This window comes from Hyperolius riggenbachi, chromosome 3 (genome assembly GCF_040937935.1).
Source record: "Hyperolius riggenbachi isolate aHypRig1 chromosome 3, aHypRig1.pri, whole genome shotgun sequence".
In the NCBI taxonomy this organism is placed as follows: Eukaryota; Metazoa; Chordata; class Amphibia; order Anura; family Hyperoliidae; genus Hyperolius; species Hyperolius riggenbachi.
Window position 1 is genome coordinate 196,240,404 of NC_090648.1, and position 26,513 is coordinate 196,266,916.

The following is a 26,513-nucleotide window of genomic DNA, read 5'->3' on the forward strand; positions in this document are numbered from 1 at the left end:
TCTGATCAGCGCTCTCCTTGTTCGGCCTGTGAGTTTAGGTGGATGGCCTTGTCTTGGTAGGTTTACAGTTGTGCCATACTCCTTCCATTTCTGAATGATCGCTTGAGCAGTGCTCCCTGGGATCTTCAAGGCTTTGGAAATCTTTTTGTAGCCTAAGCCCGCTTTAAATTTCTCAATAACTTGATCCCTGACCTGTCTTGCGTATTCTTTGGACTTCACGGTGTTGTTGCTCCCAATATTCTCTTAGACAACCTCTGAGGCTTTTACAGAGCAGCTGTATTTGTACTGACATTAGATTACACACAGGTGCACTCTATTTAGTCATTAGCACTCATCAGGCAATGTCTATAGGCAACTGACTGCTCTCAGATCAAAGGGGGCTGAATAATTATGCACACACCACTTTGCAGTTATTGATTTGTAAAAAATGTTTGGAATCATGTATGATTTTCGTTCCACTTCTCATGTGTACACCACTTTGTGTTGGTCTTTCATGTGGAATTCCAATAAAATGGATTCATGTTTGTGGCAGTAATATGACAAAATGTGGAAAACTTCAAGGGGGCCGAATACTTTTGCAACCCACTGTATATACCAAAATTATGCAACTCTGTAATTTTAGCCCAATTACAGAACTGGGAAGCATTGGATCAATCAGAGAATGCAGAGTCAACTCAGAAGTATTTGGCTAATGGCCAATCAGAGAATGCAACGACCCAGAAAAAAAAACTACTCGAAAATCGCAGCGGATTCAGCATTGGCGGAAATCAGTATTTCTGCAGAATCGGAAATCAGCATTACCGACCATCCCTAATTTAGCCAACAGAATCTCATCTAAGTAGGAAACCAATTGCAAGCTTAACTTGCTATCAGAATTATACCACTTACTGATCTTTTAGTAGGACAACATACATGGTTATTAAACTACTACAGTCATTAGTCTAGCATGGCTATTTTAGTTCCACAGTCATTACTCTAGTTCGACACTACCAACAAATACTAGTAGTAGAGAACAGATGTGCTAGCAAGATAAAAATACCTAAAAACTTAAAAAAAGGCTTGGGAGGCAGCGGTGGACTTACCTCCAAGAAGCAGATATGATAATTGTCAATTATGACAAAACAAATTTATTGTATATTCCCCAGAAAAAGATGCTACCACCAAATAGCCCTTTCGCATGTGACCTATGAACTAGAAGTCACATTACTATTCATAACCTACAAAAAAATATCCAGAAGGTGGGCTTTCATTTTTTTTTTTCAAAAATATTTTATTAGTTTTCCACTTTCAAAAACATACAGAGAGTAAAATGCTCTGCACTTTTTCAAAGGCAATTTGGCATATTTCAGGCCTAAAGTGCATACAGGTTAAGATAAGTAAGTCAACAGCCAACCAACAAAGGAGTATTTAGCCCTAAAAATAAATAGAAAATCAGATTCCCTCCATGTTTCGCTGGTCATAACTCCCTGAAATCTATTATTTCCCTTTATTATCTTTTTCCCTATGTTGCATTCATTTTTAAAATAAGGTCGTATTCTTCCTTTAGCTCTGCTGGTTTGCACCAGCCAAGTTTATTATTCTGAACCATCTCTTACTTTTGCAAAATGTAGAGGTGTTGGCTTCAAATGCATCAGTATAACATACTTTTATAAAACATTTTTACTTTTTTAATTTTTTTTTACATTTTAATAATATGTGGGTGGCAAAGGTGAAAATGAGTAACTCCATATCAAATCCAACCTCTGTGGCCAAGATTGGTGCTCTGTTCAAGAGTATCTACATCAATATGTAGCACGGTAAAATAAATGTGTGTTTTATATAGTACCAGTCCTACTTAGTGTTTGCCTTACCTTTTTCCTTTACCCAAGATTAAAAAATTAGGACTATAAATCACATTTCTGTAAAGTCGGTTGAAGTCAGACTGCAGTGTAATTCTTCCAAATAACTAGTTGGGGATCTTGAAACTTTTGTTTGGCTGAGAAGACATTCCTGACAGCAAGAAACTGATAAGAACTTAGAAAAGCCTTGTATACGTTAGTATATGTCTGCTGTGAATCTAGTGTGTGTACGGTGACCCCCAATCCCCCAAATGTGTTACTAATACATCAAGACTGCCAGATCATCTCTAACGAGTCCCAGCTAAGTCCATAGCTTTCCATCCTTACACCAACAGCGCCATGCCGCTCTGTAGTGCACTGCGCCTTATCCCTCTGCCTCTGCTTCTTCTGAACGATGGAGTCCCGGGACTCTCGATCCATGCAAATGACAGTAATTGTGTGTGTACACACCTTAAGTGATCATTACTTTATATGGGAAGTGAATGAACACAAAGTGCAGCAGCAGCATACATCAATCTTTAAACCTAGATTTTTGATCCTAAAAATAAAAATAAATAAATGGGTCTCCAGGAAAGTTCTAGTTAGCATTTAATCCTAGATACAACTATTTGTCTCCATCAATTTATTTTCAACCCAAGTTCCTTTTAAGTCCTCCCTCTGCCTGGTATCATCCAACTTGGGTGTAGCTAAATTTGTGTGTAAAGCCTGGTACATATTTTCAATTATAATTGACCAATAACTGACCAATTTTACCACCTCTATGTAGTATGAGGGCCAACAGATTGTGAATATTATGAACAAATTTCATAGGTAAGCTCTCACACTCATGGAAGTCACAGTGTTAAAATTGGCAAATCACTGGCCAATGGTATGACTGAATGTCATACTGCTTGGAAGCTAGATGTGCCGCACGTGGATGATGCTGATTGGGAAGAAACCTTAGATAATGTTGTTAAAATCCCTTGTTTCTATGCAAGGAAGGAAATATCCAAAACATGGAAACTAACAACTGGTCCAACGACAAAAGGTGGCCATACACTTGACGATTTTGTGCTCGATTCGACCGATCGATCCGATATAGGTATCGAATCGGTACAAAATCGGTTACCTTTTGGGGCTATTTTCGATCGATTGCGAACTGTTAAGGGTCGAACCGTTGATTGTACCGTGTGGAAAATTTAGATCGATCTGAGGGGCATCGGTAGCAGTTGTTTTACATTTCGATCGAACCGTGTACGAGCATGCGATTTGAGGGGGTGTTCCTACATTAGGATCATTCCTTGATTGATATGTCCAGAGGGGCGTGGATCTGCTGAGGGGATGGAAGTGGCTGTAGGGTTTTTTTTTCAGTGCTGAGCTGGTGTCAGGTGTGTGGCTACAGAGTTCTGTTGTTGAAGCAGGATGCCAAAGGATGTGGAATGTTTCATTTTGGGCGGTATATCTCACACAGTGTTGTCGTGGACCAGCAAAAAAATGCGTATCCGGATACAAGTACCATGCAGTACCATGCAATACCGTGCTGCTGATGAAAAATTCCTTCTACAGAGAGCAGAGTTTAAAAGGCACCTTTCTGTAACAACACTGGAAGCAGACTGAAGCAGACTGAAAACCACCAGGCACAAGGCATACAATAGAACAATACAACAAAAGAAATTCCTAAACTACAAACACCCCTGCAGTTAACTCCACCCTTGTAGAAACCCCCCTCTAGCTTTGCATACTCGATCGTACATGAATCGGATGCATTCTGAAGAAGTCGATGGCTAATTTCGATAGCGTCAAACTCGATCGATCGGAAATGAATCGGAAACAAAAAGGTCACGTCATCGATTCCTTTCAGACTGATTCCGCCATTTTGGGAAAATTTTTAAGATCGATCGATGCATCGATCTGTGCAAAATCGTCAAGTGTATGGCTACCTTAACTTATGGAAGAAATCAGTCAATCTAGTTCTTCCACTTTATCAAAAGACTTATGCAAATAGAAATTGCCCAAACAAATTCGAGAAGGTTTGGACACCTTGGCTAAAACACACTGATACGAACCCTGATTATAACGTTGAGGCCTGAAGTGGGCAGATTTTGCCGACTGGAGTTCTTCCTCCTTTTCTTCCATCTTCCTTCCTTCTTTCCTTTTCTCTATTTTACTACTCCCTTCTTCTTTAACTTCTCTCTTTCTTCTTCTAAGTACATCACGTGATGGTATATAAAACTAGATGCTATAAACCATACTCAATGGTTAGTTAAACCTATGCACCAATCTATGTTAAGGAGATTAGACTGCCATTGTGTGTACACTGTTCATACTTGTATACTGTTTCTTGATGTAAAATCATAATAAAATAGATTTGTAAAAATAAAATAAAAATTGGATGTGTGTATTGGGGTCTTTATGTACTGCTTGTTTCCAGTATAGACTGACCTCAGGGGTAGAGACAAAAGCATTTGGCCATTTTAGTTATTTCCTAATATTTGTGAAAATTTAACAAATATGAATACTTGGAAAAATATTTGGGCATGAGAGCTCAATTTTGGCAAATGCATTAGAAAACACATTGTCCCAAAATGCATTAATGTCCATGTACATGAGAAAAGATATCCTCTCCAAAAGCTTTTAAGTCAATGAACAGTAAAATGTTTGCAAAAATATTAATTGTGTGAAAATTCTATTAAGTGTTTGCTAAAATCTTATATCAGGCGAAAATGCAAATTTTTGATGCGAAAATGGTGAAAATTTGAATGCATTTTTTAATCCACACTCATGGAACATTGTAATGTGGCGTGGACAGAATTAACTTGTAATAAAAATGCTTTCAGCAGTGACTGGGCTTCCCCTGAATAAAAATATTTTCAAAAATGTATGTGACAAACTTCACTGCCCAAAATGAGTATCTGGATTTTTTTTCTTCATGCAGTGGGTAATCTCTGCCTCATCTATGAAAGTGTCTGATCTTCCAATCTAGACTTAAAAGCAAACCTAAATTGAAAATAAGTCAAAATAAACATACAGGGGTTATACTTACTTCCCGTATAGTCTACTCCTCAATCTCTTTCTCCTCTCCCGTGTCCCGTTTATCCACTGTGATTAATGTAGCTCTCCGTCCTCCATTCTAAAAACAGCAAATGACCCTGTAGCAGCTTCTGGGTCAGCACACTGTTAAACTGTAACATTGCCCACTTGTGCCATAGGGAAACATGGACATCACCTTGCACATCAGTTGTCCTTTCAGCTATAACTGATAGCAACTGATATATAACCGATGGCAATCTTGTTAGAACCGAAAGGGATCATTGTTTGAAGAAAATGGTGAGCTTCTGAGAGGAACTGAAGGCGAGATAAGTATCATGTGTTTAGTGTAAATAATTTTACTTGGCTCAGGTTCCCTTTACACACCCTCATGTTGCGTGGCACGTTATGAAAGTTGGCTCCACTGCATAACACTCCACTGCAGCAGATTATAGCAAAAATGGGACATCTCCAATATTTCACCACTGTCCTAGAGTATTACTTCTGCTAAAACCACCATTTACTTGACAGTGTTGTGGCTAGGACAAAATCCTGCTACTCCACACAATAAAGCAAGAAAAGGTAAAGGCAAGGTTTTTCCAGCAGACACACAGCTCACATGACCCAAATATTGACATTTATGATGCCTGGCACTTCTACAGAACTGGATATAAGCAAAGTTGAATAAAAGTACTATGGATTTAATGGAAACAAAAAGGCTACTCCCTTTCAATGAGCAAACTGAATTGTATGCTCCTTAGTGCCAGGAGGAGCAGTTGCCTGTACTAAGTTGTTGCTTTTTTTAATAAGACAGTGAATTAATTATTACAGTATGTAAATTGTAACCACAAAACAACAATCAGATTTCAAGTTACAGCAATTAGTCAAATCCAAGATGATTTTCAGTTATAGATTACAGAACTTTGCCTATAGGTGCGTACACACGCACTATGGCCGCCAGCAACTGGTATATTTCAGTTCTGACAAAATATTGGATCACTGTAAGAAGAAAATGTTGAGCTTCTGAGAGGAACTGACAGTAAGCTTAGTATGTAATATTTATTTGCAGCTACGTTTTATATAATTTTACTCGCTTCAGGTTCCCTTTTAAAGAGGAAACCTAGGATATGTGACTTATTAGAAACATTTATGTAATCTGAATGGATCTTTCCAAGTTTGTTGTACTTGTTAACCACTTGAGGACCACAGTATTAAACCCCCCTAAAGACCAGGCCTTTTTTCATTAAATAGGCCACTGCAGCTTTAAGGCCTTGCTGCAGGGCCGCACAACTCAGCACACAAGTGATTCCCCCCACCAAAAGAGCTTTCTGTTGGTGGGGTCTGATCGCTCCCCCAATCATTATTTTTCTAATAATTTTCTCTTCTTTTTTTTTTCAGATCCGCCCTCCCTTCCCCCGCCAGCCAATTACAGTGATCGGCTGACAGCCGATCACCCCTGAGCCTCTAAAGGGGACAGCCACGTGACACGGCTGTCCCCAGTACAGTGCGGCCTTATATTGCAGCACTGTACACCCTAATTAGATGGCAGTTTCGCCCTCTAACAGTCTCAGAGCGGCGATCACCGCTGGGAGACTGAAGGCGGAGATGCGTGTTCATTGGTGCATGTGATCTCCTGCTAGCCCCATAGGAAGCCTTTCACGCCAATCAGCGTGGAGCAGTCGGCAAGTAGTTAAGGCAGTGTTTCTCAAACCTGTCCTCGTGACTCCCCATGTTTTGCAGGCAGTCTCAACTATGTACAGGTGAGGTAATTAGTGTCTCAGCTAGGTGGATTCCATGTAGCTGAGCCACTAATTACCTCACCTGTGCATAGGTGAGGCTGCCTGCAAAATATGCGCTGTTGAGGAGTCACGAGGACAGGTTTGAGAAACACTGTGTTAAGGTATGCACTGGAATTTCTTGTAAGCTTGGTGATTTTGTAGTTCATACATTGATCAACCAAAACATTGCGTAGTTTCCCCTTGTGCCACCAAAACAGCTCTTCGAAACATGGATTTCACATAACCTTTTATGGTATCCTGTGATATCTGCATCACAATGTTAGTAGCAGATCCTTCTATGTCTTCTGCTTTCAAGTATATGTGGCAGTGACCACTGGTGTAACAATAGGGGATGCGACCCCTGCCGTCGCGGGGGGGCCCGGGGCCCCCCTAGGGCCTGCTCAGGGACTTTTGGGGGCAGGAGGGGTCGCAGCATAAGAGGAGAGTGTGGCAGATCGGTGGGGAGGGGGGAAATTCCCCCCCTCACCTCGGGCTCTCCTCTCAGTGCTCCCCCTCCTGCAATCATTGGTAGTGTTCGTGGCAGCAGCAGCGGCGGCAGGCTGAAGCTGAACACATTACCTCCTTCTCGCTGGAGGTCTTCCGTTCTCTGAGAGCAACTTCCTGTTTCCGATCTCTGGAGGTCTTCCTGAGATCGGAAGACCTCCAGCGAGAAGGAGGTAATGTGTTCAGCTTCAGCCTGCCGCCACCGCCGCCGCCACTGCTGTCACGAACACCACCAATGATTGCAGGAGGGGGAGCGCTGAGAGGAGAGCCTGAGGTGAGGGGGGGGGGGAATTTCCCCCCTCACCACCGATCTGCCACACTCTCCTCTTATGCAGCGACCCCTCCTGCCCCCCAAAAGTCCCTGAGTGGGCCCTGGGGGGGAGGGGCGGATTTTTTTTTTGCAGGGGGGCCCGGGTATTTCTGGGTACGCCCCTGGCAGTGACGTAGCAGTGGCGTAGCAAGCAAACTTATCATGCCCCCCCTGCACCCCCACATCTCTGCAGAGGTCAGACATTCCACACACCACTTCCACCAGTAACCCCCCCTCCGCCGCATGCATGTAGCAGGTCAGTAGTTCCGGTCCCCCTCCCCCTTGCAGAGTAGCAAAGAGTGGGCAGTAATATTTACCTGGTCCATGCTGTATCACGTCCCCTCTTCCTTCTGAAAGTCACACACTCTATGCTGCCATTCCCCGACTCCCAATCACATGACATGCACCAGGATCCAGAAGATGGTAGCATAGTGCAAGTGGCTGCCAGGAGGAGGAGGATACCCAAAGCAGCATGAGCCAGGTAATATTTAAGCATTCCTTGCACTACTCTAGGAAAAGTAGGAGGAGGAGCAGTCACCCATAGCTCCCATGATACCTCAGGTCATTGATTGTCATGAAGGGGTGTACTTGATCAGTAGCCAACTTTAGGTAAGTGGAACATGTCAAAGTTACATCTACATGATCTAAAAGAAAATGGAAAATATTAGACCAAACCACCTTGTTCCATTTTTCCACAGTCCGGTTCTGATGCTCATGTTCTATTGTAGTCACGATCAGTGGTGGACAGGGGTCACAATGGCAAGTTTGATTATTCTGCGGCTATATGTAGCAAGCTGCAATCCTCTTGCACCTTTCTCTGAGGACTAGAATTAAATGGTTTTCAGCAATTTGTGGTTCGGTAGCTTATCTGTGGTACTGGATCACATGCATCAATGAGCCTTTGGTACCCATGACCCTGTTGCTTGTTCACTGCTCATCCTTTTTTGAACCACTTTGGTAGGCGCTAACTACTGCATACTGAGTGTGTATATAGCACAAGACCTACTGTTTTGGAGATGAGTTGGTCCATGCATCTACCCATCTGCTTTTAGCACTTACTATATTCACTTAGATCTTTATACTTGCCAATTGTTCTTACTTCCAAAATATCACCTTCAAGAATGCACCGTTCTTTCCACCTAATATATCCTACCTATTGACATTTGCTTTTGTAATAAGATAAGTCATTTTATTAACTCCACCTAGTTTTAATGGGATGAATGGGATGTATATGATTAGAGATGGCCCGAACCTCTGATTTTCGGTTTGCGAACTTCTGCAAAAGTTCGATTTGCGTGAACTTTCGCGAACCGCAATAGACTTCAAGAGGGAGGCGAACTTTGAAAACTATAAACACTTATGCTGGCCACAAAAGTGATGGAAAATATGTTTCAAGGGGTCTAACATCTAAGTTTTTGCATGAATGAGTGGGATAGACACCAAAAGTCCCGGGGAAAAATCTGGATTAGTGGATTTGACACAAAGCAGCGTTTTAAGGGCAGAAATCACATTGCATGCTAAATTGGAGGTCTAAAGTGCTTTAAAACATCTTGCATGTGTATACATCAATCAGGGAGTGTAATTAGAGTACTGCTTCACACTAAAGCTCAACACACACCATACAATCTTGGTTGTACAGATTTGCCAGATCTATGTAGTAAAAGGGCCAACAGATTGAAAATACCTTGAATGATTGATTGGATAAGCTCTTCTACTACATGAAAGTGGTAAGATTGAACAACCAAGATTGTATGGTGTGTGTTGAGCCTAACACACCGAACTCACTGTGTAACGCACCACAACCAGCTATTTGTGTAGTGACGGCAGTGCTGGATTAGTGCGTACCATGGTGAGAGTGCAGGTGATGGCGGCTTTCCAGCCCATATGGTTGCCGGACTGAGGTAGCTGAATGACAGAACAGTGACTGTCCAGATGATCAAATTTGGTCTGTCCACAATGAAGCAACGACCTTATTATCGTAAGTGTGCCCGCCTTCCCCCCCCCCCAGAGACACTCATATAGCCAGCGGTCATTGCTTCATTGTGATACGCAAGCCCCTTCACCGTGGCAAGGTAATGTACAGGCATGTACACGCACCAGAAAAATTATTATAGCGGCCGCTGCTATTATAGCAGCCTTAAAAATTCAGGAATCCACCTGGAGTCCTGGACCCAGTTGGTGGTGGCGGAGAAGGCAGTCAACCGGCCTGCCGGCAGAGATACTGTGTGGGGAGCGACTTAGTCTTGGGGCAGGCAGTCACACGGCGTGCAGGAAGAGATGCTGTGTGTGGGGACTGACTTAGTCTTCAGGCAGCGTGCTTTGCAGACCAGGCATCCGTGGTCAGATGGACCCTTGACCCAACACTGTGTGCCAGAGATGTCACCACTTGCCTTTCAACATCGCGGTACAGTTTAGGTATCGCCTTTATTGAGAAAAAATTGCGGCCTGGTATCTTCCACTGCGGTATGTGGCTTTGCTTTTGTGTGCTGCTTTTCCTCAGGTGGTCATCCCATTGCAGTTTGTGCTTTGTAATCATGTGCTTTCGTAAGTTAGTTGTCCCTATGCGGGTCTTGATTTTTTCCACGGCTCAATTTTTGGTGGCAGAGAGTACAGATGGCATTGCTCTCATCTGAGGCAGACACACAAAAAAATTTCCACACCGCTGAGCCCTGGGGTGATGGCACTTTGGTGGTGGCGGCCGACCGAGTGTTAGTGGGGTGCCAGAATCAGAGCAGGAGGAGGAAGATATGTCACGCTTCCGTGCGGAAGCTGAGAAAGATGAGGTGTTCTGTGTTAAATAGTCAACTACATCCTGACAATATTGGGGGTTGATGGCATGTGCCTTCTTCTGAACACTGTACTTTGGTTGAGGGCCGCACAAAATCACAACAGCGCGACCTTGAACAGACCTGCCAGGTGGCCTGCCTCTGCCTTTTGTTTTGTCCATATTGGGGGGATGAAGTGAAAGGTATGCACTGACTTGACTACTACAATGTGCAGTCGCACAGGTGCAGTTAACAGGTATGCACGGAGTGGTATATCACACTGGGTGCACTAAACACAACAGGTAGGTATATGCAGTGATAGGTATTACAATGTGCACCTGTCACACACAGACAGGTACCGGACAGGCACAGTGACACTGCGTGCGCTCACGTAGGTAGGTGGATGCACTTTGAACAACAGGTAGGTCTATGCAGTGATAGGTATAACAATGTGCACCTATCACACACAGACAGGTACTGACAGGCACAGTGACACTGCGTGCTCTCACGTACATTGGTGGGTGCACTGAAGTGAACAACAGGTAGGTATATGCAGTGATGGGTATTATAATGTGCACCTGGCACAGTAGTAATTATACCACCAAGGGGCCAAAGGCCAGCTGCGACTGACTGACAGGGCTTTATATAATGCAAGTGGGCCACACACACACACACACACACACACACACACACACACACACACACACACACACACACACACACACACACACACACACACACACACACACACACACACACACACACACACACACACACACACACACACACACACACACACACACACACACACACACACACAAAAATAGATCACAAGAACAAGATTAGCTCTCAAAAGAGCTGTTGAGGGGTGCTTTTTTAGCAATAAGAATCAGCAAGGAGCAAGCTAACACACCTACAAGAGCCTAACTAAGCTTTCCCTATAGGTCTCTGCACAGCAGCTCTCCCTTCTCTAATTACTGCAGGCACGTGAGTGAGTCCAATGCCTGACGCCGCCTGCCTTTTATAAGGGGGAGGGGTGGGGCTCCAGGAGGGAGTGAAGCCTGATTGGCTACAATGTGCCTGCTGACTTTGATGTAGACGGTCAAAGTTGACCCTAATGATGCACTATGGGGGCCAACCGAACTTCCGGAAAAGTTTGCAGTTGTCCGCGAACGTGAACCACCGAAATTCGCCGGGAACCGTTCGCCGGCGAACAGTTCGGGCCATCTCTAGTAGGGATGCTCGTTCGGATTCCGCGGAAATGCAAATTCTGAATTTCCGATCGGAAATTGCATTTACGCATCGAAATTTGGAAATCAGTAATGCAAGTGCGGTAGGCGAATTTTCCGACTTTAACATCAATTTTCTCAAAAACTACAAAGTATTTTTGAAAGATTTTTTTCCTCTTGTTCCTACTTTTCTGCTTAACATTCCCTGAAAATTTGGTGTTTCTAGCACTTATGGGGGATTTGCTATTAACATCTAAAATTGGCATCATACCGCATAGCAGTTCCAATGCGGATTTTCGCAGTAATTTCTGCTGATTTTAACATGGATTTTCTCAAAAACTACAAAGTCTTTTTGAAATATTTTTTTTCCTTTTTGTTTCCACTTTTCTGCTTAACATATCCTGAAAATGTGGTGTTTGTAGAACCTAAGGGGGCTTTGCTATTAACTGTCAAAGTTGGCCACTGTTGACTGTAATGTAAAATGCAGAAAATCTGCATTATCGACATGCGGTACTATGCCGACTTTAGAGGTTAATGGCAAAGTCCCCATTGGAGCTAGAAACCCCACATTTTCAGAGAATGTTAAGCAAACAAATGGGACAAGAAAAAAAAAATATTTAAAAAAGACTTTGTAGTTTTTGAGAAAAGCAATGTTAAAGTCGGCAGAAATTTCCGCGAAACTCCGCATCGGAATGCGGAAACGGTAGTGGTAATTAGCAATGGCGGAATGCAAATTTTCGGCAGAAATGGAAATTGCCATTTCCGACCATCTCTAATCCCAGGATCAGGTCACATCTGCAGCACAACCAGTTTTAGCTTATAAATAAAAAGAGGCAACAATGCAAAATTATGTCTTCTTTATAAACTACATATTGATGATTTGGCAGAATCTGACCAGATACTCTTCTACAAGACAGCCTGCTCTCTATATTTCAAATAGCTATGTTTAGGAATTAGACCCAAAGGTAAATAATCTAATAATCTTTATACAAAAGAGGTAAAACTACTATGGATATGGTTGTAAACATATAGGTACTCAAGCATAGTAAGGAATTAAGCGCAGAGCAAAGAACAAAAGGAAGACCTAAATCGTTAACTTGAACATAACAGGGAGGGTGGAACCTTAAACCTAAATTTATAGGATTTGTAATGTTTGAAATGTAGTATTCAATGTGAAACAGTATCTACTAAGTGACCGAGCAATAAAACACCCAAGGAAGACTAACCATGCGTGTCTTACGATAATATGCTATCAGGAGGAGTCTAGTTAAATGGTATATTCATCAGTGAGAACATTTTACTGACTAAACCTATAGATAGTTGTCTAACTACTGTTATCTCTTGTCCATCGCTGCTTAATATATTTTTAAATACAATTAATTATAATTTCTGCCACAAATTTATTCTGAAAAGATTCATGTTAAGGACGTCTTTAGCAGTCGGACTAACTTTAAGGACTAAGTCACAGAATAGGTTTTGCTCTGAACCAAGGCTTAGCTTCCAAAATTCAGTCAAGTAAAAGCATAAAAGGCAGACTAGAAGACTATATGCCTGAGAAGCACATTCTGATATTTAACAATATTACCAACACTAGCCAACATTTAAACTTACAAGTTACAGCAGAAAAGGATGGTCTTAGACACTTTTTGGGGTTTATAAGTCACAATAAAGCAAATCCAACTGCTATGCATTCAGGGTCGGATTTGTACTCTTTACCGCCCAAGGCCACTGTCACCAGCTGCCCCCCTTAAAGAGGAGCTGTTAGGTATAGGGTCTCAGAGAAAATAAACACATATATCAGTAGCTAAAGATTGGCTGTACTTACATTACATATGCATTTCACTGTCCACGTTTGGATTTCACAGAATTTGTATATAGTATATGCAGAGAATGATGCTCCTGACAGCTCATGGCAGGTTCCATGTTTGTGAAGCCAAATGTGTCGTCATGTCCTGCCTGCTTCTGATCACAGAACAGCTCATACTGAATAACACTAGTTTGCAGTGAATATTAATGAGCCATGTGGCTAGGAACAATAGCTGACTCCTGCAGTGTACTCTGCCCGGAGATTTATCTGTGCTGTGGCTGGACTGAGTTTTAGAAGCTGCTGAAACTTGATCCCGTCTTCTCCTTAGCAGCCGAGGGGAGGGCCCCAGAATGCTTTGCAGTATGTTATGCGGCTTGCGTCCTGCTTAGCTCTAAGCTTTGCTGTTCAGCATACATCAAAGGTAAGAGAGATCTTTATCTTCAGTAATGTCTTTTTGGCTTCCTTCTAAACTGTTTAACACAGGAGACTAGAGGTTTAAATTAGCTTCTGCAGCCTGACAGTTACTCTTTAAGTATAGGTAGCGAGATGACCCTTCACTATAGTATAGGTAGCCAGATGAACCCCCCCAGTATAGGTAGTCAGATGACCCCTCCCCTTTTCCCTCCAGTATAAGTAGCCAGATGACTCCCTTAATCCCTCCTTTTCCCACCCCCTTTCAGTATAGATAGCCAGCTCACCTCCACACTGCAGCAGCCATCAGTGTCACTCATTTCTCCACTCGTCTCCAGTGCAGAAGCTTCCTCTTCCTTTCCGTCTCCAATGCTGCCCAAGTCCATAGCCGCCGGCCACAATGCAAACGTACACAGAGAGCAAGGTGGCTGCTGCACAGGTGGCTAGCAGCAAAGTACGGTGGTCAGGCACTCGCCTGATCTCCCTGCATTGCAGCATTTGCAAGCTTGCAAATGCTGCACCAGTTTAGCCTGCTGCTTTGGTGCCCTTGCTCCTGTGGCCTAGGTGGCCTTGGCCTAAATCCGGCCCTGAATGCATTAACAGCAACTATAGTTGGGAAAAGAGGTGGGTTATTAGCATTTTCTTAAAGCTGTCCAGAGACGGGGCCTCTCAAGCCTTGCATTGATTGTTGAAGTGAGTTCCATAGAGTAGGGGCTGCATGGGAAAAGGCCAGAGCACCAAATGTTTTTAAGTTGATCCTGGGTATAACTAAATTCATCTTATTTGCAGAGAGGAGAGTATGTGGAGGGACATATAGTTACAATAGATCTGCTATGTACTTGTAAAGCAACTGAAGCTACGTACACACACTGGATTGAACTTAGCCATAGGGAAATCTTAAGTGAATACAGCAGGTGTTCAGCAGCTACCTGATGCCTTTTTGAAGAGAGTTTGAAGCCTCCAAAAAATACCTGTTTTTACTTCACAGTCCTCTTCAGCATTAATGCCATAGCTGAAACGCAGCACCCCCGGAGCTAAACGCTCAATTACTACCCTTGAAATCCCCAGAGCAAATTTTGGGGCTCCTACTGTGTAGATGCAGAGCTTTGTGCAGTAGCTCTGCCTCTACTCGCGTCAATCTGCACAGATCTCCGCCTCCTTCCACCCCTCTCAATCTTCTTTCACTGAGAGGGGCGGGGAGAGAAGCGGCGATCAGCGCAGATTGACGCAAATGGAGGCAGAGCTACAGCGCAAAGCTCTGCCTCCCCGGGCAGCAAAATCCATGACCTGGAAAGTCGTGGAATTTTGCCCAGGGATTTTGGGGGTATTAATTGAGTGTTCAGCTGCGGGAATGCGGCGTTTCATCTATGGAATTAATGCTAAAGAAGACTGTAAAGTAAAAACAGTTTTTTAGGTGGCTTTAGACTCTCCTTAAAGAGTCTCTGTAACAAAATTTTCAGCCTTATTTCTTCTATCCTATAAGTTCCTATACCTGTTCTAATGTGATCTGTCTTACTGCAGCCTTTCCTAGTTGCACAGTGGCTGTATTATCTCTGTTATATAATCTAATCTTCTTTCCTCTGACGGCTTTGTTGGGCTCAGGCACTCAGACAGGAATGTGCTGTTCTGCTTGTGATAGGATAGAAGCTATACACACCCTCTCCACGCCCCTGCGGGCTCTGTGTGAGTCACAGACTGAGCTTCTCTCAGCCTATCACATTCTGGTTAGCAGCTATATCTTTTGTTTGTAAACACTGCCTAAAACTGGCAATTACATGCCAGGAATGCAGCAGGGAGTGGCAGAAACAGCACTGAGGGGCCCAGGAGAACATAATGAATAGAATGGAATGCTATTTATTGTAAGAATTTTAGAGTACAGAGTCTCTTTAAGATCCACCATGCTTGACTTTTAGTTAATTCCGACACCAGAGCGAGCAATGATCACATGGTTCTCCCCAATCCCCCACCCACGGTAAACTGCTCTGTTGTGCACTCCACTCCCTCAATAGTATCTTGGAGGCCAGTGATACGCCAGCTATGCACTATCGCACTATTGCACCAGGAATCGAGTCCCAATCCCTTGTGGTGTGTACAAGGCTTTATCAAGGATGCACAAAACTAACTGACTTTGCTAGGGCCTCCTGCACTTACCATAGCACAGATCTGTCCAGCACTCAGCACTGACCTTTTCCCCGAAGGATCAAGTCCCAATCCTTGAAAGTAACTTTTGTAACTTTTTTTGTTTGTGAGTATATGCCTCAAGACCAAATCGGACCCTGGGCAAGGGGATACATGTGGAAATGATGCTGTTTGTATAAAAAGCAACTCATTGTTATTCTGCTGCATGGAAATCTACCTCACTGCAGAAAATGTAAAGGAAATTAAAAGTTTCATTGCACAATTTTGTGATGAAGTGGCTGCAATAGTTCTTTACTCTGATAATAAAAAGTAGTACAGAAACAAAAAAAAAATTTGAAGGCTCTGCAGTCCAAATTTTTAGTGCAGAATGTTTCATACGCAAAAAACGCATATACAATGCGATACCATTGAAATGCATTAAATGTGCTGCTACCATGTTTTTGGAAACTTGCAAATTGCATATGAATTTTGAACCCTGGCTCAAAGTAGAAGTCTGCTACTGCTCTCTTCTAATTCAGAATTTCAGGCTGTCCTCTTAAAGATGGTCATTATTCTGAGAACATATGATAGTTATTGAAGCTGACTTCATTACCAGGGCAGCGACCCAATCATTAGTAAGGTGTCCTTACGCTCCACAGCAGATGGCACTGAAGACCCTCTGTCACACCTACAGGCAGTGGCATAGCTAAGGTGCTTTGGGCCCCAGTGCAAGTTTTACATTAGGCCCCTCCAAGCATTCTATACATAACAATTCATATGATGCCACAAAACATGCCAAGGACATCCACAGTGTGAGAGGTGTAAGCAAAGGAGCTAAGCAGTTTGTTAACGATTACCTCTATTCAGGCCCGGATTTACATCACAGGAGCCTATAGGCACAGATGTCCTGGCATCCTAGACTTTGCACACCATGAACCTACAAACACCCATCAAACCACACCATAAGTGTGCTGGTTGGCCCAGCTGTCACTTCTTTCTTACTTCCCTTGTCTGTCATAGGTAGCTACAGGTGCCCCTTAGTATTAGGTAGCCAGAGCTATCCTCGTACAGTAGCTAAAGGTGTCCCCAAGTATTAGGTAGCTAGAGGTTCCCCCAACTGAAGGGAGATTTCATCAGTGAAATGCAGAGACCCTGTTGGGTGACCTCTCATTTACACTCCACTTAGGACTCTACATAGGGAAGTAGGGGAGGGAGGCACTTGGGGAGAAAGCCGCCTTTCCATCTTTAGGCGCCTATAGGCATGTGCCTACAGTGCCTTATGGTAATTCTGGCCCAGCCTCTATTAATATACAAGTCATCATTACCAGCATAGCACCATTGAAGAGCTAATACTGCAGTTGAGGGAGGGACCCCAATGGACCCCTCTGGTGCAAGGACACCAGTGTAGACACAACTTCTTCATCTCCTATTTTCTCCACTGCTCATATTTTCTCCACTGCTTACAGGAGTAACAATATCACCGGAGGAGGAAATCCCCCAAACTATGCCTAACTCTAAGCACCCTATGCCTAACCCTAAATGACCCTCTAAACCTATGCCTAACCCTAACTGTTCCCCCCAAACTGATACCTAACCCTAACTAAAGTGCGCCTATGAATAGGTAGTGTGGGCGCCAATGTAAATAGCTAAAATTAGTGGCTGTAATTAGCAATCATGGCTCTTTAAATTAGCCCCTATGATGCGCCCAGATTACTGCAGTGCCCCCTTTGCCCCAATTAACTTCTTTAGAGGACACTGCTCATAAGTTAAAGGAATACTATCAATACCCAAGTGTTCTAAAATGACAGTGTGCAAATAATGTCTAAGTAGCTGTGTAAACATTTTCCTACTTTTCTTGGTAAATATCAGAGGCAAAAGCTGTAATTTATTGAGGGTAGGATTTAGCTATATTGGGACAAATCAATTGCAGAAGGGGTGTCTGCTTCAATGCACAGCCAGAGTTGCATATCAGACTACAGAAAGCAAATATCAAACATATCAAACTCTGAAAGCGAAAACAGTATGAAATGCTGTGAGAATTAGTTACATTTCCTCTGCTCTCTTCAGACAGGTCAGTCAGACACACAGGACACAGGATCTGCAGCTGTTGGGAGCTCTCTCTCTCTGTCACAGACAGAGTTACACATAGAGTTAACTGATCAAGTGTGAGGGGAATTTCCCCTCTCCTCATGGCTCAGTCAACCAGTTTTGGGGTCAGTAAACTTTGAAAGTATTTTGCTAACAGTAAACAATGAAGTTGCTACTAAAATGTATACACCAGTACTTAGCAGCACTTCCCAAACAATTCCTGTGTCAATTGAAAAAAAGATGTAAATCGATAGTATTCCTTTAAAGAGAACCTGTACTGAGTAAAAATATTTAAAATAAACACATGTGGTAACTTCAAATGAACATTACATAGTTACCTTGCCCTCAGTTCCTCTCAGAAGCTCACCATTTTCTTCTGACAATAACCCCTTCCAGTTCTGACAATATTTTGTCAGATCTGAAATATATCAGTTGCTGTCAGTAAAATATCAGTTGCTGTCAGTTATAGCTGAGAGGAAAACTGATGTACCAGGTAATGTCCATGTTTCCCTATGGCTCAAGTGGACGATGTTACAATTTAACTGTGTGCTGACCAGATAGCTGTTATTAGTAATGGCCATTTTCAAAATGGAGGACGGAAAATTCCCTTGATCACAGTGAACAAACAGGACGCGGGACAGGAGAAAGACACCGAGGAGTAGACTACATGGATGGTAAGTATGAGTTTTGTATGCTTATTTTGACTTTTAATTTTCAGTTCAGGTTTTCTTTAAGTATGATATTTATTCACAGGTAATTTTTAACTTTGCCTTAGGCTCCTTGCACACTATATTCAATGCAATTTTTCAAAACTTACATTACCACTTAAGCCTCCAGGGGGTAGACTGCCTTTGACATGGGAGACCAGGGTTCAAATCCTGGCAAGGGTCAGTACATATTCAGTAAGGAGTTCAAGGCAAGACTCCCTAACACTGCAGGGTGGCCTCTTGAGCGCTTCCTTAGTGGCTGCAGCTCTTGAGTGGTTTGAGTCCAACAAGAGAAAAGCGTTATACAAATGTTTGGATTATTATTATTATTTAGATCTTCGTCTATGCAAGTCAATGGGTAATTAATGGGCAGTGAAAATTGCTCTGGTCCTGAAGTGGATATAATCGGATTAAAAGTGATGTAATGATATTCTGATGGGGCTAGTTCATTGATTGTGATGCAGGGGGCTCAGTCGAGATAATGCGCTGCTTGAAGTGCATTTACAGGGTTTTGCTTGCATTTATAGTGGTAGTAAAGCATATTTTCAATGTACTGTATGCCTCACTGTATGGCCGTAATTCACCGGTAACACAGCTGTGCTGCGTTTCAATTGCATAGAATTGCAACATATTGCACATAGTGTGCAAGGAGCCTAATTGATTATACTTAGTTTCTGTTGCAGCCAGATTAGGCTCACAGAAACAAGAGGTATGGAAAATGTGAAAGAGGTTCACTGTCACAGTCACAAAAGCTAACCACATACCAGTCTCTACAAAGAGAATATAAAATGGCCCCATACCTGGAAAATCTCCAAAAGTCTCAAGAGAGAAAAATCCTGAGTGTCTACAGACTGAGTGCTCACAACCTCGAAATAGAGTCTGGGAGACACAGACAGACGTACAAACCCAGGGAGGAGAGACTATGCCAACACTGTGAGCAGAAGGCCCTTGAGGATGAAAGCCACTTCCTGCTGCACTGCCACAAATATACTGCAACCAGGGACATTTACTTTAAGAAATTGTTGGAACTATTCCCAGACTTTCTCACGTTAGAAGTTGAGAGAAAAACATATATCTTACTGGGAGAAGAGGAATCCACAGTGACAACCGCTGCACACTATGTCACAGCATGCCACAGACTGAGAGGAGCATAACGGAACTGTAAACCTAAAAATGTCCACAGACTGTTTAGCCATTGTCCCCCTAGCATACATCAAAAAAGGGCGTCGGGGGAAAAAAGGGTGCGGGTGTAAACAATAGGCAGTAATACCGTTTATAAAAATATTGTGTTGTATTTCGTTTACAAATAATGTTTTACACATTTGTAAATCATTAAATAATGTGTATGAAATCGGCAATTGTGAAAACGTTAATCTTCCCTGTTTCAAAAGTGAAACTTATAATAGCGTTTGTTAAAAAAAGTTATTATATGTTTAATCGTTATAGTTGTATATTATTGTGAGTAACCTTCATTTATCGTTTCTTCTTATAATAAAATCTGAAAATATTGTTTATAACGATGATATAAATATAACTACGTTCGTAATAAGTGTTGTAAAGCATTAGTAAGTATTACTAAAATTTTACTAAAACTATACTTAACCCTACTCACACAGAACCCTCCCTGTACCTATCCCTAACCCTTAGACCCCCCTGGTGGTGCCTAACCCTAAGACCTCCCCTGGTAGTGCCTAACCCTAAGACCCCCCCTGGTGGTGCCTAACCCTAACCACCCCCCTGGTGGTGCCTAACCCTAACCACCCCGTTACTGATCGCTTTATTATGTGGATAATGATGTTTTACAAATAGTGACTGTAAAAAATATATTGCAATTTACGTTACGTACTAATCACTTTATTTTGTGAATTATAATGTTTTACAAACATTAAAGAATAAACATTTTAAATCATTTTATTGTGTGGATTATAATGTTTTACAAATAGCGACTGTAAAAAATATATTACAATTTACGTTACGTACTGATCGCTTTATTTTGTGAATAATAATGTTTTACAAACAGTAAGGGATACATTTTTAAATAATGTTTTAGTTAAATACGATAAATATGTTTAGTATTTTTATAAATGTTATTAGTCACGGGCGCATTTTCTAAACTTAAATCATCACAAGCACAGTTATAAAACATTAAAAATCTCCAGGCGCCGTTTGTAAAACGTTAATAATCTCCAGCGCCCTTTTTTCCTGTTCGGCGCCCGTTAAACGATATTTATTATGGGAGTGAATGGCGGCGCCCTTTTTGTCCACTAGCTGCCGACGCCCTTTTTTCCTGTCACCGTCCCCCTACCCCGCCCCCTTCCATGTCCCCCTTTTCCCCTTGCTTTAGCAATACCTGTATCAATCTTGGTCATGCCAATAAAGCTATCTTTGATTTGATTAGTCAAGAATGGCATTTACATTACATTTACAACATGACAACATTACAGACATTTCCTTAACAATATGTTTCCCTGATTTTATTTTAATTTAAATGAAAAGATTACATAATACTATGAACATATTTCTATGCTTTTGACTTTAATGCTTTCCATAGCAGAGTGTGTGTAATCTTCTTAAACCTCTTACATGAAGAGGATTTTTGTTTACTTCTTTATTTATTTTGTAAAGCTTGTCTTAACTTCCCAAGAGTGGCTAAAGAAAACACAAATAGCAAAACTTCCTTTCTCTACAAACTTTCCAGACAATGGGAGGCTTAATAAACACTGAGTTGTGATTAGAGAGCTGAGAGGCAGTAATTTGTAAATCAGTGCTTAACCAGATCCTAATCTTGGCACATTATCTCCACTGTCTTTACTCTCAGCAGGCCTAATTCCCAAAAATGGCTTGATTGCTTGTAACACCTCACATCAAAGAGGCTAAGCCATGTATGTGACAGTGATTAATGCAACCAAAACATGCCAAGATAAAGTGAATTATTTTATGTAACTGTTCCGTTAAACACCTGCATGGTCCTTTAGCAGATGGTACGTTATAAACTGTAGAGTGACAGTGCCCTCTGCTGGTCAAATTTGAGTATTTCCACTCCTTTACAATACATTGTAATTATAAGCAAAACGTTATTGTAAAAAATATCCACTGACCTAGGGATGAAATTAAATGTGGACAATTAAAGCCTCTGTCTTCTGATTGATTAGCCAGATGCTAGCTAATTAATCAACAGCCAGAATTTTGATAGAAAATTTAAGGCAAAGTTGTATTCAATGCAAATAAGCTATTTCATGCATTGTAACATAAAATATTCTTAGCAAAGATGAGGAAACGCTCACACCACCACCGCACTAGCCAAAGGAGCAGGAATCACAGGTCTCGGAACACATGCAGGAAAAAGGCATTCCGCTACACCAAGGCTGGGTATAAAACTTTTCTTCAACTTTATTAGTACATCAGTAGAACATGTAAAGGCTGACACGTATTGGAGCTCTAAGAGGCTCCTTAATCATAGCCAATTTACACAAACACATCACAGGTTTAAGTAGTCAAAAGCCCACCCACTAGGGGCGTGGCCATCATTCTTAAAGAGACATACATAAATGTTGCATATAAAAGAGTAGCACATACCAGTACATAAAATGCAATGAGTTAAAAAACCAAAGATGACATGGTTAAGCATCAAGAATATATAAGCACAGCATACACTGCATTCTCCAGTTTCGTGAAAGTTAGTATAGCATGGTGCAAATATCAGACCACATGGACATGAATGACATAAGGGAGGTTATATACAGTGGCTGGATAGTGTACTGGTTAAGGGCTCTGCCTTTGACATGGGAGACCAGGGTTTGAATCCTGGCTAGGTCAAGTACCTATTCAGTAAGGAGTTCAAGGCAAGACTCCCTAACACTGCAGGGTGGCCTCTTGAGCGCGTCCCTGTGGCTGCAGCTCTTGAGCGCTTTGAGTCCGACAGGAGAAAAGCGCTATACAAATGTTTGGATTATTATTATTATTATTATTATTATACTCTCACATCATATGTTAGACTAATATCCATTTTTGAATGCAATCCTAAAGGCAAACGTGTGCCCAACCTCCATATCCAGAAGGCCTCCCGTTTTAGCAATAGCCTATGTAAATCGCCCCCTCTAGGTGGAAGGGTCACTCTTTCTATACCTTGGAAGGTGAAGCTTGTCATGACACCCTGGTGTTCCCTTAAAAAATGCTTTGATACACTGGAAACCTGTGTGACATATGTTTCATTCCTAAGACACCTCCCAGGTCCATTATAGTGTTCGGAGATACGCTGTCTCAAAGGACGGGTGGTGCACCCCACGTACTGTAAGCCACAAGCAGTACAGGTAATAAGATAGACAATGTTGCTGGTATTACAGTTAATATATTGTTTCATATCAAACCTTTCATTTTTGGAGATAGAAAAGATCTCCCGCGTCTGATTGTGGACACAACAGTACCTGCAGGTGCTATAACCACACTTAAATGAGCCCTTACAGGACAACCAGGTGGGTCTGGGTCTGGACGAGGCGGAGAAGAAGCTCGGGGAGAGTCGAGTACCCAAAGTAGGGGCGCGACGTGCTGAAAAGGCGCATCCTTCGTTCAGGATTGTGCGGAGTTTAGGGTCCGAATGGAGGACAGGCAAATATTTTCTGATAATGTTAACCTTATTGTACTCCAGACTGTATGGAGTCATAAAGGTAACATTTCTTTTTTGCCTAGTCCTGCATCCAGCACCCGTGCCCAGCAAGTCCCGACGGCTCCTCTGTAGCACTTGCTGCCTTGCCTTATTAATCAGCTGGCTATCGTATCCCTGCTCCCGGAGCCTCTCTCCAACCAGATCCAGCTCATGCCCAAGCAAATTAGGATCAGAACAATTACGAGCCACCCTTACCATCTCTCCATAAGGAACAGCTCTGAGAGTGTGGCCAGGGTGGCAACTGGAGGCCAGCAAAAGTGAATTGCCTGCACATGCTTTCCTGAAAGTCTTAGTGACAACCCTACCCAGTGTCCGGGACCCACATAACGTAAGATCAAGAAAATCAATTTTAGTGGAATCATGACACATAGTGAAAATCAGGTTAAAGGTGTTGTCATTGCAGTATGACAGGAAATCAGGCAGAACGTCCGGGGGACCCCCCCCATATTAGCAGCAGATCATCTATATATCTCCCATACCAAAAAATGAACTCAGAAAAGGGGTTCAGTTCCCCAAAGATGCGGAGCTCCTCCCACCATCCCATGAACAAATTTGCAAGGGATGGGGAGAATTTAACTCCCATAGAAGCTCCGCACCTCTGGAGATAAAAAACCCCATCAAACATAAAATAATTGTGGGTCAACAGATGATCTACCGCCAACATGAGGAGGTCCCTGACTTCAGTGGTAAAGGAACCGTATTTACGAAAGTGAAAATCCAAAGCCCTAAGGGCTAGAGCATGTGGGATCGAGGAATACAAAGCAGTCACGTCCATCGTGACCCATGTGTATTGTTCTGACTACTGTATAGGCTCCAGGCTATTCAACAAATGGGTGGTATCCCGTATGTAACCCGGCAGCCGCTGAACCATTAACAGTCAGTGGCATAGCAATAGGGGTTGCAGAGGTCTCGGCCACACTTGGGCCAGAGGGGCCTGTAAGGGCCCTCCCTCAACTGTAGTATTTGCTCTTTATTGGCCCTGTGCTGGTAATAATCACTTCTATAGATGCTTAAAATAGTAGTAATCATTAACAAATGGTTGGGGGAGGGGGAATGTAAAACTCTCACTGGGGCCCATAGCTCCTTAAGGTAGCCATACACTGGTCGATTTGCCATCAGATTCGACCAACAGACAGATCCCTATCTGATCGAATCTGATCAGAGAGGGATCGTATGGCTACCTTTACTGCAAACAGATTGTGAACCGATTTTAGCCTGAAACCGTTCACAATCTGTGGTGGTGGTGGTGCTGCCGCCGCTTCCCCCCATCCCGCATACATTACCTGCTCCGCCGGCGCGAGTCCCGGGTCTCCGCTCTTCTTCTCCGCTCTGGTCTGGTCTCCGGCATGCTTCCCTTCTTCCTGTCTGTGGGAAGTTTAAACAGTAGAGCGCCCTCTACTGTTTAAACTTCCTGCCGGGACAGGAAGAAGGGAAGCATGCCGGAGACCAGAGCGGACCAGAGCGGAGAAGAAGAGCGGAGACCCGGGACTCGCGCCGGCGGAGCAGGTAATGTATTGCAGCTCTATTGCGTCGGTCGTCGGGCACTCGAACGCCGCTAGAGATGCGCTCTTTACCCGCGGGCGATCGACGGTTATTTTCCACACGGCGTGATCAACGGGATCGGACGGAATGGATCGAAATTCGGCGTGTAGCGCGAACGATTGGCAGCAGATTCGATCCCAGTGATCGAATCTGCTGTCAAAACGGTGGCAAATCGGGCCAGCGTATGGCCAGCTTTAGCTATGCCACTATTAACAGTGCTGCTACTCCAGATCTCTGGAATTTGGAGCTGTTCCCACCAGCTCTGCTCCCCACCATCTAATACAAGACCCCCTCCCCAGCCCCCAACCCCACCCCACCGACATTACCACCACCTTCAAACAAAATCCTTATACTTTACTAATCAATCACCAGTATCAGAATCAACTTTATTTATTATTTTTTTAAAACCAGGAAATTCAATCGGCTTTCTCAATCTAAATAAAAAAAAGCTTTCGATTTTTTGGGACAACCGATCATATTTATCAAATTGGTGTAAAATTGTATCTTTTAATTGTGTGGTGTGTGGCCACCTTGAGATAAAAGAATTAAATTGCCAAGTGCTCTCAGTCTCAACACAAGATTTACATAGCCATGTACCCCCAGATAAAAGAAATACAGTTGATCAATGTATTGCAAATTTCTGAGACTTGATGCAGTTGCTTTCTTTATAAAATAAATTGCAATTGAAATCTTGAATGTCACATAGGGGCATGGCCTTTAGCGTCTAATTAATTCACTTGTCTCAAACATGATGAGAGACTTCAGCAATGAACATCACTTGCAGCTCACAGTCATAGACCCCCTGAAGATAATACAGATAATCTAGATGATTATTTATTGTATTTATAAAGCACCAACATATTACACAGAGCTGGACATTAGTTTAGGTTACAGACAATATTTAGGGGTGACATACAGCAAAATGACAATACAGGAATACATGCAAACCAGATCACGCAGCACAGTATAAGTACAAGGTAATGCTTAGTCAGACAGTCACTGGATGGGAGCATGGAGATTAGGCAAGTTAGGTTCACTCAAATGCATAGCATGGGTTCACAGTAATGGAGGTGGATGATCAGGTAGGACACAAAAGGAGGAGGACCCTGCCCAAAGGCTTACAATCTAGAGGGAGAGGTAGGGACACGAGAGGTAGGGGACCAGAGTTCGGCTGTGGGTTTAGAGCAATTGTGAGGGGTGGTAGGCAAGAGTGAAAAGGTGAGTTTTGAGGGCCGTCTTGAAGGTGTTGGGGGGGGGGCTGCCCTAATGGGTGGAGGTAATCTGATGAAAATGATAAAATGGTAAAATGATGGTGATAATCTGGGGCCTAAGTCATGTGAAAATGTAGTAATCACAGGGCTTGGCAAGAGAGTGGGTAGTCAAGCAGGATAAACACACTGTGCACTTTAGTGAGGAATCTTCCCTTCAACCAGCATAGTCCCTTCCTCCGTACATGCTGCTGGGTCACACAATAAGAGATGGCTGGAAATATTTTTCTGGTTGAACTCGATGGACAGATGTCTTTTTTTCAACCATACTAACTATGTATCCATGGAAACAGCATGCTCAGGTGAACAAGATGCACTGCTGGAGGGCAGATAGGTGAGTTTCTCTTTGCCAACTCTGTCCTGCTCACCATTCTGTCATTCAGGAGGCCCACCATGCATCTCTGTAAAGCCCCATACTCACGGGGGACGGCCGTCGCCGCAACCGCGTGGCACGCGCATGTTGCGGCGACAGTTCGCCC